This window comes from Meriones unguiculatus, chromosome 3 (assembly GCF_030254825.1).
Source record: "Meriones unguiculatus strain TT.TT164.6M chromosome 3, Bangor_MerUng_6.1, whole genome shotgun sequence".
NCBI classification, from domain to species: Eukaryota; Metazoa; Chordata; class Mammalia; order Rodentia; family Muridae; genus Meriones; species Meriones unguiculatus.
The window spans coordinates 60732073-60746311 of record NC_083351.1 but is presented as its reverse complement, the minus strand read 5'-3'; the positions used below and the strand labels follow the sequence as shown (position 1 = coordinate 60746311).

Here is a 14239-nt window from a genome sequence, read left to right as displayed (position 1 = left end):
AAGAGACAGCTAAGCCTTTGGAGAATGGCTCCCACTAGGTGACAGGAGCAATAAAGAAAAGGATTCAGGGCTATGTGTGGTTTTCTTCTTAATAATCTTTTCAAAATAAAATTGAGTTTTCAAAAAATTGAATTGTACAATGTATTTTTATTAAAATACATGACAGTGGGTTTGTGTAGTGGTGACAGACTGAAGGCCCAGCTAAAGGCCAGAGCCTCAGCATTCCCTGGTCTTCGGTGTCCTCCTGCTCTGCTGCCAGGGATCCTCAACAACCCACTGAGGCCTGAAGAGACATCGTCAGTATCTGTCCAGCAACCACCTCAGGGGCTAACACACAGATCACCCATGGGTGAGAGAAGTCTTCACAGGCAGGTACCACATGTGCCACAAGAAGCTAGGCAGGGTCTCTCCACACAGAGGGCCTGTGGTGTTACTGAAGAAGTCGGCCATGTGAACCCAGACCCTTGTGGTAGCTTCTGTCCTGAGGTCTCCATCTGTGCTGTCCCCACTGGCTGAGATGTGGGGAGACGTGATACTACAGCAGGGGGAGAGATGGAGACACTGTGTCCTGCAGAAGGACCTGTCTGGGCTGAGCTTGTGGAAGCAGAACTCCTGCTCTTACCAAGTCTTGAGAGATGAATTCAAACTTAACAAATTTCAGGAATGTTGAGAGTGACATTGAAAGGCTCTTACTAATCAGCTATGAGAGGGAGGGGGTATAGCTCAGGGGTAGAGCATTTGACTGCAGATCAAGAGGTCCCTGGTTCAAATCCAGGTGCCCCCTACCATAAGTTTGTTTTTATTCATGTGGAGAGCACACACACCCAGTCCTATATCTCTTCCATTCATTGCAGTTCTGGTCCTCATCAGAGCTGGCAGCTCCAGGCCAGCCCACCATGTGGATAGATCACTGCTTCCATCTCTTCCTACATGCTCAGTGTCCCTCCCATTCCTATCATCTGTCTCCCCTCTTCCTGCATATATCTAGTTTCTCTCATTCTGTTGTCTTCTAGAGAGAAGGCAAGGACTATGATAGAGAATTGTGGGAGCATCCAGGCACAGCACTTACAGAGCTACCCAGTGTCCGGGGACCAGAAAGAAAAGACTAACCATGAAGGGATTCCCTCTCCATCATGGCTCTCTGGAAACCTGTGGTCAGAACTAAGGAGACCAATCACAGAACCAACTCTCTGTGGAGGGTGGATGTTTCCCCATGAGCTTTTCTTCCCCTTCCAGAGCCCACTGCTCACTTGCTTCATCCTCAAAGGCTAAAGACTGTACCAGACAGAGAGGGATATTGATGAAGTGCCAGCTAGGGCACTGCGAGGACTTCTGAGTGACAGCCCACCCTGTCTTCAGGGAAGGAAGAGAGGGGTGTCTGGGGTCCCAGGTGGAAGGATCTAACCCAGGACAGCAGTGTGAAGTGGGCTCAGGGTCTGCAGGCTGCTCCTCTCCTTTTCCTTGGTTTATGATGCTGTTCAAGGATGGGCTGCAAGGCTGCAGGGCTGAGGAAGCTTCTCACCAGTCAGGTCTGGCAGCTTCTGGAGAGTGGGTCTGTGAGGACCTGTAATTTAACTTTATAGTCAGTCATAATAGATCACCACTCAGATGAAAATTATTAACTGTGTACACTGGTACCAATGGGGGTATAGCTCAGGGGTAGAGCATTTGACTGCAGATCAAGAGGTCCCTGGTTCAAATCCAGGTGCCCCCTTTTCATGTAATTTTGGAAACTAATTGACCACAGTTATGGTATAGACCCACATTTCCTCTTTCTCAGATGGCTTGAGATTCACCCCACTGAGGGCAACAGCCCTGCCATTATCTATTAGATTCCTCATGTGACAACTGGCTGTGAGTGTTCATTGAATCTCAGGTGAGAAAGTCTTCAGCACTTTTAGGATGTAGAGTGAGTTCCCTGTTGGTATAATGATCTTTTAAAATGTATACACCTTACCCTTGTTAGTTCAAATGCTGATTTCCCCACCCCCAACTCTGGTTTCAATCCGGATATTGCATTGTGATACTCATTATAAGCATCCTCACTCAACTCTTGTGTAAACAGGACAAAATAAAGCAACTAGATACAATGTTGTGCAATGGGAGGAGCCAGAGGACAGGAAAGAGGGGAGGAACTAGAGAAGAAGGCTGGAGGGAGATCTTGGAGGACCTGGAGCATGAACCAAACCTAAGATTACAAAAAGCAAGTATAATGTGGGAAATCTAAATGTTAGGAAACTGAGGGCTTGGAGGTTTAGGAGGGAGTAAATATTGCCCAGCATTATGTTCTAAGTTAACTAAAAACCTAGTCTCTGTGTGGTGATTTGGTTTTACAGCTGTTTAAGATTAACAGCAAGCTTTACTAGAAGATAAACCAAAAGTAAATATCAATAATCTCTTACAACAGTTCCCTAAACCTAGAAAAGCAGGGTTGTTATCAGTGGTTCTCAGAGAACATAAATCAACACATTTGCATTGGGCGGCTTCAAAGGACCCTAAAGAAAATGGAGTGGGGGATACTGGGCTGGTGGTACACCATACTTGGAGACATCCAGTTGGTTCATCAGAGTTGGGCATGTGGAGGTTCAGGCTCTTGGGGAGAGGGGAGTAAGAGAGCTATAGAGCATATGGATTCCACAGATCACAGGGATCCTGAGCTGCTCATGTTCTGATTTGTATCCAATGGTGGCTAGTGACTGTCATCTGTTCTACAGGCTCAGCATCTGTGGTGTAGCGGCCACGTGTCCCTATTTTAAGTGTTACTCCTGGAATAAAGTTCCCACCAAAGACCCTGGCTTTCTTGGTAGGTGTTGCTACAGCTCAGTGTGAAGGCCAACCAGAGCCTGACTGAGCTGGAGGTGTGCATTGTACCATGGACAGCTCCTCTGCCGCTGTGTCTACTGAAGACACAGAAAGAACATGCAGAGCTCCTCCTCCTCTGTACTGATGGCTTCAGCTCTTCTACAGAGTGACAGAGATTCCAGAAAACCAAACAGAATAGATTCAGCACAGCGCTGCAGTCATAGTGCCCCATTATCTCATGTGTATTGCCAGGTCAGTGACAAACTCCAGTGGAGTTTGGGAGGATGTTGGCCCTTCCCCAAACTTGAAAGAGAAGTTCTGTATCTCACATGAGCCTTCATTGGGATGTTCTTCTGTAGAAGTGACCGTGCCTTGAAAGAGCCATGAGTGAATCCAGGGATCTTCCAGAATATTCACGGGAAACCCTGGGGTGGGTTGATGGTAGTCACCACATACCAACTACATGCTTTATATTTCTAATAATTTCTAAAAATAGGTCATTTCGACACACACACACACACACAGACACACACTTTCTCTCAAAAGTGAATATTAAAGTTGTGCTGAGTCCATCATAAATTGAACAGTAGTAACTTTCTGTTCTGTGTCTGCAAGGCTTGTGTGAACCTTGTGTTATTTGCTTACATATTTTTAAGAATTCACCAGTGAGGCTTCTAAGCCTGGTTTTGAGTAATGCTTTAACTTTTCTGTAAAAGTCTTGATCTATGGGCAAAGCATACAGCAGAAGTATATTTACTAGATAAACTTTGAATGTATATTTTACCAAGAAGAAGAATTCTGTGATTGCCCTCATCATCTTATACAAACCACAAGAAATTGGACTATGCCCTCCTTGACATCCTCCCTTGTTGTCTTGTTCACAGACTACACCTGTTGGCTGTGGTCCTCTCCTACATCCTTGGCATCTGTTTTGTCTTTTATCCTCATTGTGATGTGGAAGGATCCACATGGCAGAGATTCCTGGTCCAATTTCAGTACATTCTGAAATCTGACCTTTGACTGTTCAAAACCCAGTCTTAGCCAGATGCTGTGGCACACATCTGTAATCCCAGCTCTCAGGGAGGCAGAGGATGGTGGATCTCTGTGAGTTCAAGGCCAGCTGGGTCTACAAAGCAAATCTAGGAAATCTAAGGCTGCACAGAGAAACCCTGTCCTGAAAAAATCCCACAAAATCCCAAACAAATGAACAACAGCAACAACAACAACAAAAACAAAAAACAAAACACACACACACACAAAAACCCATTCTTTGTACCTGATTCCTGCTGCTGATGAGCTGATAGTTTGGGGCAAGCATTAGGTTAAAAATTCTCAGATTTGAAGATTTTCTTTCAAATTTAGGACCAGAAAATGATAAGTCGGGAGAGCAGAACATGAAAAGTCACAGAAAAGATTCCCAATACAAGAATGCAGAAAGCAGAGTGGGGTGGGAAGAAGACAATGAGGGTGGGGAATTTGGAGGCAAAAGCACAGGAGGGAAGCAGAGCAGGACTCCAATCTTGCACACTGATTCTCCCACTGAGGTTCACAGATGCTGGGCAGCAAGGGCTGCAGTGTGCTGGGCCTGGGGCATTCGTGGTGTCCTGTGGTAGGTTTATGGGGAAGGCACGGTGAGTCCAGGTCTGACAGCATCCAGTGTGATGGACGTGGGTCAGGTCCTCTAGCACATTGGAAGAGAGATGTCCCCATGCATACTACATCCCTGTGTGAGGCGGTGCAGGAGGCCTGTGATAATGAGGGAGTCTATACAGGTACAAGGACAGGCTCAGGGATTTTATGGCGATAAATCCCTGTTCTAAGACTCACCTGCTGACCACATGGTATCAACCACTGTCCTGGGTCATTAAGTTAGTAAGTGGGAATGCTTTATTTGTCCCTTCTAGGGAGCCTGACCAAGGACTTCTCAGTGGACGGAGAACTCTCTCTTCTGTCCACTCCTGCCCCCAACTCAGATCCAAAGGTCAGTTAAGCAGCCAGTGTATTTGCATATGGCCCCTCTATTTGGGCTGAAGGATGTTGAAACAGCACCAGCTGAACCTCCTGAACTGAATGCCTCTGCCTGCGCTAGGATCTAAGGCAGGAGAATGTCAGCCATCAATGAGGACATGGCAGTCAGCTGTGCAGAGGCAGCTCAGGGCTGGGCCTCACAGGAGGAAGCAGATGATGGCAGAGCACTGGCAAGTGCACATGCCAGAAGTTAACAGGCAGGGAGTGGCCATGCAGGTTCTAAGTTCCCAATGAAACATTAATAACAGGTGGGGGTATAGCTCAGGGGTAGAGCATTTGACTGCAGATCAAGAGGTCCCTGGTTCAAATCCAGGTGCCCCCTTCCTAGGATTTCTTTTAGATGACTGACAGCAAAATACCTTTGTGGTTCAAGAAGAACCAAATAAGACCCGTATTGCCACATTCTTCCTTGTCCTGGATGGTGCTCCATTCTGCATTGATCTGTAGTCACCCATTACTGCATTCTCCTCATTTCTGGCTGTGTGCTGCTCTTTGAGGCCCATGCAGGCCACAGTTACTAGTGCTGTGGTGTGGATTGCCTTCCATGGCCTTGACCAGATGGTTCACTCACTTCAGGAAGTTAAGGTTAGAGGAGGCTTGGAGCTGAACCAGCTTCTGGCAGCCCCTGTCTTTCATGTCTCAGGAAGCCCCTCCTGAGGCCCCAGGCATTGCACTCCTCATTTCTGCCCCCCCATCCTGTGCCTCTGCTGGTGGCACTTCTGTGGAAACATTTCACCCATTAGGTATCAGAACAAGAGTTTTCAAGAGTTTTTTTTTTTTTTTTTTTTTTTATAAAAGGACATCGTCTTATATGTCTGTATGTACACAGTATTGATGACAGGTTTGAAAACACAGCAAGCTGCCTAAGTGTTTATTGAATGAGTAAAAGATGGAGTTTAAGAGTGAGCATCTTCCTGAGGACTTAGTGCACAGAGAATGCTCTCTCTAGGCTTCATGTGAGGGTCATCAATGACCAAAGACCAGAAGGTTTTGTCCTATCTCTTTGTGTGAACTTACGGAAAAAGCCACAGCCAGGTATCTTGTCTAGGTCAAAGTTGGTCCACACTCTGTGTGTGTGTGTGTGTGTGTGTGTGTGTGTGTGTGTGTGTGGAGAGAGAGAGAGAGAGAGAAACAGAGACAGAGACAGAGAGAGTTGGTCTAGTCAAATTTGGAGAGAAGAGGGTTGGAAGACATCACTATAGAATGTTGTCAATTTCTGGATAGCAGGTCATGAACATTTATATATCACATATATATTATGTTTGTGGAACCAAGGTTGAAGAGCCACTAATGAGATATTAGCTACACTTACCTAATTTGGGGGCACAGCTCAGGGGTAGAGCATTTGACTACAGATAAAGAGGTCCCTGGTTCAAATCCAGGTGTCCCCTACTCATATCTCATTTTGACCTTTTACAAAGGGGCCTGCATTTCAATTTTTTTTTCTTAGTAGACTCTAGTGTTAAAACATTTTTTCCTCTGGAACCAATAAATACTGAAGATTTATTATTGTGGTTCTTTAATCCAAATAAATTAAAGGGTCCATACAAGGTCCCTTTCCCAGGTCTTACCCCAGAATAGTTAATTACAACATCTAGGGTGGGGCTTAGGCACCATAACAGCTTTCCAGTGGCTTCCAGACCACAGTGAAGTGAGGACCATCCTTAGTGAGCTTCCTGGAAGCTCCACAGGACAAGCCACCCCACCTCCCTCTCTCTGCACAGACCTGTGCTTTGGATCTTTGCTTGTGCCTCTATCATCTGTGTGTTCAACAGTGACAAGCAGCCAGCACCATCACCCCCAGGAGAAGTTGATTTTTAGCATTTCTTAGTTTGTGAATTCTCCCCCTTTATATCCAAAAAATTCTTGGGATGGAGATAGGACTGGCTCGCCAATCTTGGGCAGAGGGTCTTTGGGTCACTGAGGAGGACCTCTTTAGTTGAAATTTGCAAAAGCTTAGATAGCAACTTGGCAATGGATAAGTTCTGTTCTGTGTTTAGTTTGTACGGCAGTTGAATGTAATTCTGTGTCTTATTTAAGCTTTGAAAGAAAATTTCTGCAGAAGGGATTGATGAATTATATTTGCCATCTCAAAACTGAGAAAGTAAAGGCATTTTACGTTTTGGAAAACAAATGGCTTTTTTGATATAAAAATTTCAGAACCGACTATGGATACAGATAAAACACAGTTCAGAAGTACAACTCCCAGTTTTTACCATCCTTCCAATGAACCATGTTTTATGACCTTTAAAAGGAACTACCTTGAATACATTCCTTGCTTCTCTGGATTTGTATAAACAACAGAAACCTGTGACTTACGTGTGTCAAACACAGGTGCTTACAACAAGACCATTTGGTGACAAGGACATCTTGATCTCTGTACTGAATGGCAGAGAAATTGCCATGTGTGACAGCCTGCTCACTCCTGTCTCCCTGGAGGCCCTGTCTCCAGCAAGCAGCTCTTCGTTTCCCTGAGCTGTGTGTGTATGCGCAGCATTCTGTGTCCTGTGACCTCTCCCGCCAGCGTAGGACGCAGACCTGTAACAACAGAACCGTGGCCTGCAGTGGTGTACCTCCTTTCCATAAAGCTGGTGTCTCAGCAACACAAGCTTTGACTTAGTGTTTTTGTCCTGTAGGGATGCAACTTTAAGTTTCCAGTTTCATAAACACTCAGAATTGTCTGGGACTAGTGGCTTGCTCGTTCCAGGAGTCTAACTCACATGGTCAGGCTTGACAGCAAGTGCCTTTATCCACCGAGCCATCTTGCCGAACCTGCCTGTGGTCTTTCTACCTTCTTCACCATACATTTCGAATGCCATAGATACATAATTCTACTGGCCTTTTCCACCTTTGCTCTGGGATGGCCAGTCTTTGATCAAGAGTTCTAGAGTGCGACAAAATATTCAACCTCAGCTTTGCCTCATTTTCTACAGATAACCAATGATAACCAATGTCATTCCTTTTGAATTTATTTCTGTTTCCCATAACGCCAGCTTCCCAGTTTGATTTTCTTCTTTAGTAATCAGTGTCCTCTACCTTCTTTGCTCTCTTTAGGAACTTGGTTTCCTCCTTCACTGGGAAGACTGATGGGAGCTCCTCATCCTCCTTACGATGCTCTCTTTCCTGTCTCACTTCTCAAGGCTAAGAGGAAAACATCTGTCACTTCCTCCCCTGAGCTCATCCCATGAACCTGGTCTGTCTCTTCACTTTCCCCAAGACCCCACCTACACCAACAACTTCTTTGGCCTCTTCATAAAGGGATGTGACCCTACAGTTTCCGATCAGCTCAAGCGTTCAGTAATTATGAAGTATGTGTGATGAGATAAAGTACATGGGCCTCAGGAGCACAAGGCAGGACCCACTGGTCAGGAGCATGGAAGGCTCCTCATCTCTCTCACCCTCCATCACCTCTTGAGGCCTTAGTGTTTGAGTCAGTGGGCCTGCCTTCACTGACTTGAGGACTCTGATTCTTTTTCTCATATTGTTTTTCTATTTCATCGCCTCATTTTTCTGTCTTACTTGTAACTTCTCAGTATCTCCATTTGTGGATATCTACAGGCCCAGGGTCCAGCCCTTAGGCTGTGCCTCGTTTCTGCTCACGCCTACTCAGCGGCCTCATTTTGTCCTGTGGGTGTGATGGGCTTGTGGCCCTCATTTATATCATGAGCTAGGACTTTCCTTGTGTAGCATTTTCCTCCAAGATTAAAACATTCCACCCTGCAGAGAAGCTCCTTAAAATAGAAGGAAATTGGTCAGAAACTCTGCTAATTTCCTGCACAAGCTAAGAAAACCTGTTTGCTCTTCTTCCTCCCACCCAACTTCATGGAGAAACCTCCGGGCTAACACGTCATCTCTCCTCATCTCCACACTTCCAGCAACTCACCCATGAGTGCCTGCCCAGGGCCTCAGCTTTGTTACCATATATGAATGGGCACAAGCTCAGCTCCACCATAAACATCATCACTCTGTGCCCAAGACCTATAAAACCTTCTTGCTTTAGCCCATTTGTGTGGCTCCATTGATCTCCACCTGTGAGATCAGTGAACTCGCCTGAGAGCTGCCTCTCAATAAACCTGCCTTTATACTCTTTACTGGCTTATGTGTAGGTGGAGAAACCTATTAGTAATAACTCAAACTAGTGCTGAGACACTATGAGGGAAATCAGTTCCTGGTGGACTGGCTTATCAAAGCTTTTAGGGACACTTGATTCTCTCTGTCTGACGTCCTCATAAATGTATGCGAATGAAGGACTGTAGAGGGGCAAGGCATTGTCTCTGAGGAAACTAGGAATGAGGAAAGCTGTGTTTGAATCCCAATCCAGTGGAACAGATGGAATTCTTGTCCACAGAGGGATAAAAACAATCAATTTAGCAGGGTCCTCAAGCCTGGAGCTTTAAGCTGAGCCTTAGATGAGGCAACCTGGATGAAGTAGGAAAGGCGTTGGCAGATCTCAGTGACTTAGACCAGCTTGTAAAGAGAGTGTGTACAGTGAGAGAAAAGCCTACAGGAGATAAGAAAAGGGGAAAGCAGAGGAATGGGTCTGTCTGGGTTCCCCCAAGACAAATGTAGCAAAATCTAGCTGGCGTTCCTAAGGAGAAAAGCTCATAGAAAGCCAAGCTGTGCTGAAAAGCTGCTGGAAGGTTTTAAATCCTGAGGGGCAGTTCAGAGAAGATAGAATCATTCAGGGGAAGATGCTGGAGCTTGTTCCTGGAGTGGGTAAGTCCCCCACTCCAAGGTTAAGGAGGGTACATTTCCCTCTAGTAAAAGGTTATGCTAGGGGTGGCCATGGTTTGTCTGGCCAGGAACGCCCCCAACAGTCAGAGATGGTGAATGGGAAACAACAGCCACACGGCTAACCCAGGGCTTCTCGGACCCAGGGATGCAGCAGGTACAGAAGGGGAGAGCAGGGCCCCTTCCCCTCAGCCCTGGGAGGACTAAGAGAATCAAGCCAGGCCCACTGAGTTCAATAGGCGTGGGAGAGCTTCAGGATAGGGAAGTGTAATGATTCATCTTTGTAACCTCTTGTCTTAGGGTTTCATTGCCCTAACTACTCTTACGAAAGAAAACATTTAATTGGGGCTGGCTTACAGTTTCAGAAGTTTAATCTGTTGTCATCATGGCGGGAAGCATGGCGGGAAGCATGGCGGCATGCAGGCAGACATGGTGCTGGAGAAGGAGCTGAGAGTTCTACATCCTGATCCACAGGCAGCAGAAGACTGTGTGTCACAGTGGGTATAGCTTGAGCATAGGAGACCTCAAAGCCCACCCCCATGTTGACCTACTTTCTCCAACAAGGCCACTTAATAGTGCCACTCACTAAGGAGCATTCATCCAAACGCACGAGTTCATGGAGCCCCTAACTATTCAACCCGCATACCCCTGTTTTTATAGAACAGTGGTTTTGGATGTCACCTTGCTTTATCTATCCTACAGAAAAGGTTTCTTATTATAAAGACAACACAGGGCTAACCTTTGAGCATTTGGCAGATCTGGAAAGCCAATGGAGAAACAATCAGATACTATGGTGCTTCTACCTACCTTACAACCCTACTGGGGCTGGGTCAAATGAAAGGAAAAAAAATTCACAAGGTACCCTCTATGGGTGGGAGAGAACACTCCCAGGGCCCATAATGTTATTGAATAGTAATAATAATAACCCAGTGCTTTGTACCAACATTCACACAGGAGATGTTCCTGCTTACACAACAATGGCTCCACTACCATTGGTAAGACCAATAGCTTTCCAGTTGGACTTAAGGCCTTCCCCACAAGAGGGAGTTTCATGTCTGGGACTATAATCCCAAAGAAGACCTTCGGCTAGAGCGATTATAGGTCCCATCAGGGAAGCAGCTTCTAGTCTTTTAGTAGATGGGTGTGATGTACCCACCCAACTGCCATCTAAACGTTTGTATTTATGCCCATAGATTACTCATAACCACTGGCGAGGCTCTTGGGAACAGATGCACATAGTCTGTAGCTGTGACACAGATGGACACCTACAGTCACTCCCTACAAAGCTCAGAAATCTTTGGGGAAGAGGGGTCGGAAGAAATCTAAAGAGCCGCAGGAAGAGGTGGACTGTTGTGGACCAGTTTCCTCCGATGTTACAACATTTCATCCCGCAGGGAAGCTCAGAAAACAGAAGATAAACAGCTCAAAGTATCTTCAGGAAGTCCCTGAAACTGACCAGATTCACAAGGTTCCTCCCTCCCAGAATAAGCAGTAAATATGGCTGAGGGCGGTTTTTAGACAAACCGCGCTGCAAGGACCCTGAGAGCAGTTGAACTGCCTGAACAGCTGAAATGGAAGAGGCTTAGATCAACTGAATCACTTGGGAACGATACTGTCCATCTTGAGCTGCCTGCAGGCTGCTCCAGGCAGTGTGCTCCAGGTTTCCCAGCTTGATGAGCTGTTGCCCCCTGCTGGGTGGGCTTTGGTGATGCAGCTGTCTTTGAGTCATTTTTGCTCCTGAAAGTAACTTCTCACCCAGTACAATAGGTTGCTTCAAGTAAACTCACCAAAGTGTGTATGTCCTCAGGAAAAGGCTTGTCCTGCAGCCCCCCCTTTAACCTCCACCTTCATCTCCATTTGGTTTTAAGTGACTAAGGTAATGCCATCTCCTCCTAATTCTATTTTGTGTCTGTCTGGTTTCTTTTTAGCCTTTCACATACACAACCAAATAGCCACATTCACCTTGGGGACACTTGGTAAGGTCCATGTCCTTGTCCCAAATGTATTATGGAAAATACTGCTTTACAGAGAAAGCAGGTGTTACTAGTCTGCCTAAGTCCCTCACTAATGTCACCTTCTTTCAAACACTGATGTAACAGCGGAATGGTCTTTAAGAAAACACTGTACCCCTCATTTTGGGCACCACAGGACATTTCAGAGACACAGGCTCCAATTGGCTTAATCAGCATGTTTGTGAATAAACTCTCTTGCATGGATCATTTCATTTGATGGCTCCAGAGAGATTCCGCCTAGCTCATGGGGCTCAGCCTCACTCGTGGCCTTTCCTGCCAGGGGGAGGTTGTGTGTGTGTGTGTGTGTGTGTGTGGTGGGGAGGTGACCCTAACAGATGTTCCAGGGCCCAGCTCATTTCACAGAGTCTGGAGTGGTCTGCAGTGACTGCCCTGTTCCTGACACCAAAACAGTCCTTCTGACACTCCTCAGAGGTTAGTCTTCACTCTGCATTCACGTCTGGTTCTGGCTGAGGAAGAGGAGCCCCACGCGAAGCCTTCTAATGAAAAGTGACAGGCCCCAGATGGAGCCCTTTTTCTGGGCAGACATCTTCGTCTGGACAAGGGGGAGAAGCCCGGGAGATCTCCCCTGAGATTACGGAAGTTGAGATCATGCCCATTCAGGGAGCCCTCTTATGGTCTGGAAAATTTTCTGCTTGGGGGATTAAAAATCCGACAGGAAATTCTTCTCTGGTCTTCCCATGCTAATTGGGATCCAGTATCTAGGTTTTACCTCTCATGAGAGATATGATTTCGAATTTGCCTAAATGAATGATCAGCCAACTGTATAAATGAGTAAATGTATGATGGGCCAGTTTGGCCCGGGGAGTTTTTATTTAATTTCTTGATTTTGTTAGCGGTGTGTCTGTTTTGTCTCCCCAAAGCGGAGCTGGGCTACTGTACTTGCTTGACTTGCCTAAAATTCTACCGGTTTCTCTGGGTCCGCCACTAGGTGGCGTCTTGTGCATGCTGTTGTTAGCTGTTTGTCTTTTGTCTACTACAAAAAGTCTCCTTTCCTCGGCAGGACAGGAAATGTCCAGCCTGCTCCTGGAGTCACACACGCCCGCCCCTCCCTCTGCGCCTCTAAGAGGGCGAGCAGCGGGGAGCAGGGCATGCAGAGGAGGGCCGGGCCGTTCCTGGGGGCGCCAACCCGGACTTACTCGCTGACCCAGCACGATCCCGGGTACCCAGACTCCGGCGCCTGCCCAGGAGTCAGAGGACCTGCCCCGGTTCTGGCCCCCCCCCCCGCCCCTGGGCCTCGCCTGTGGCGGGCGAGCTCCTCAGGGGCGGGGTGAGGCTGATCTGCCGTGGTGCTGGGGTCGCTGTCACTGGCCTCTGCTTTTCCATTGCAGAAGGCGGTGCTCACTCCTGGGGGAGGGGGCGGCATCACTGCTATGATCCTTTTGTTACGTCAGCTCTGTATAACTGGAAGAGCCAGACCCCCTGTTCTGATAAGCCCCTCGCCCTAATTGCCCTCCTGGACTCCATCCTTCTCCCAATGCCTGGTATGACTGCCAACAAATCCTGACTCTTCAGAGGGGCAGAGCGGAGGGGGAGGGAGTAGGGTTTTTTTGTTTGTTTGTTTGTTTGCTTGTGTTTGTTTTGCCTCAGCCACTGGTATGGAAGCTGAAAAGTCACTCCCCTTGAGACAGCCTTCCAATCCAAGCTTCCTGATTGTGACCCCAATCCCAAATACCAATGCATTTCCCAGGCCCTGGACACTTCATTAGTGCCATATGACTGGAATTCAGGGTGCAGTTCAGAAACCCGCTAATTAGTCTAAGACTACTGAAGTTATTTGGGGCCCAAAAGAATATCCCAGGGGTATTTCTCAATTACAAAAAAAAAAAGTTCAAAAATGTGTATCCTTTTTGACCTATGGTATTCATTTTATCCTCCATAAAATGCTAGGGCATAAAACTTAGCTTATCACTCAATCAACTTTGGACATCCAAAACCAAAACAAACCAAAACTCCCAACAGCTAGAGGACTTTGCAGGATAAATACCTCTCAGCTTATCAGAGTGACCCAAAAGGTTTACAATAACCAAAGCACTAAAAGACAAAAACAAGCTGCCTTTGCCACTGTTTGAGCCACACACAGAAAGACAAAGATTACGCTTTCCAGTTAACCCACTCCAACTTTCCTACTGCTTGTACTACTTATGTCCAAATTAAAAAAAAAAAAAAAAATTCCCAAAAACAAAAAAAGAAAAATGGGGAAGATGGGAAAGGCCCCAGTGGAAAGGGATGTACATATTTCAGGGAAGAGGGGCACTAGTGGAATGAACCTTCAGACAGTTCCAAACCCAGAAAACACCCTCAACTGAAAAGTAATGTATCAAAATTAAGGGCCAGGAATACTCTCGTAACCCTCCAAGAGCCATTGGTCACTGTGTCAGTGGAAGGCCACCAGCTAAGTTTCTGGTAGACACGGGGACAGGAGGTTCTGTTTTGAAAATCCGATGGGGCCAGTTTAGTCTGGGCCACAGGCAGGTGGCCCACTCCTTGTGGTAGTCCCAGGTCGCCCCTTTCCCCATCTGGGCAGACATTTCTTTAAGGTGGTAGCACTGTTACCACCTTTACTCCAAAGAGGCTAAAATTTCCTTCATATCTGCCTCTCAGCTCTGCTTAATTGCCCCTCTGTCTGAATAATATCCTTTTGGTCA

The 14239-nt window shown here is 46.6% G+C and overlaps 1 protein-coding gene and 4 non-coding genes across 5 annotated transcripts in view; 4 read left to right on the top strand and 1 right to left on the bottom strand.

The window, feature by feature from the left end:
- Positions 1-14239, bottom strand: part of Znf746 (zinc finger protein 746) — a 249107-nt gene that overhangs the window by 91080 nt on the left and 143788 nt on the right. The gene's annotated exons all lie outside the window — the stretch shown is intronic.
- Positions 713-784, top strand: Trnac-gca (transfer RNA cysteine (anticodon GCA)). The gene has a single exon. It is a non-coding gene; the product is annotated as a tRNA-Cys (tRNA).
- Trnac-gca (transfer RNA cysteine (anticodon GCA)) lies at positions 1643-1714 on the top strand. Its single transcript has one exon. It is a non-coding gene; the product is annotated as a tRNA-Cys (tRNA).
- Trnac-gca (transfer RNA cysteine (anticodon GCA)) lies at positions 5081-5152 on the top strand. The gene has a single exon. It is a non-coding gene; the product is annotated as a tRNA-Cys (tRNA).
- Positions 6150-6221, top strand: Trnac-aca (transfer RNA cysteine (anticodon ACA)). The gene has a single exon. It is a non-coding gene; the product is annotated as a tRNA-Cys (tRNA).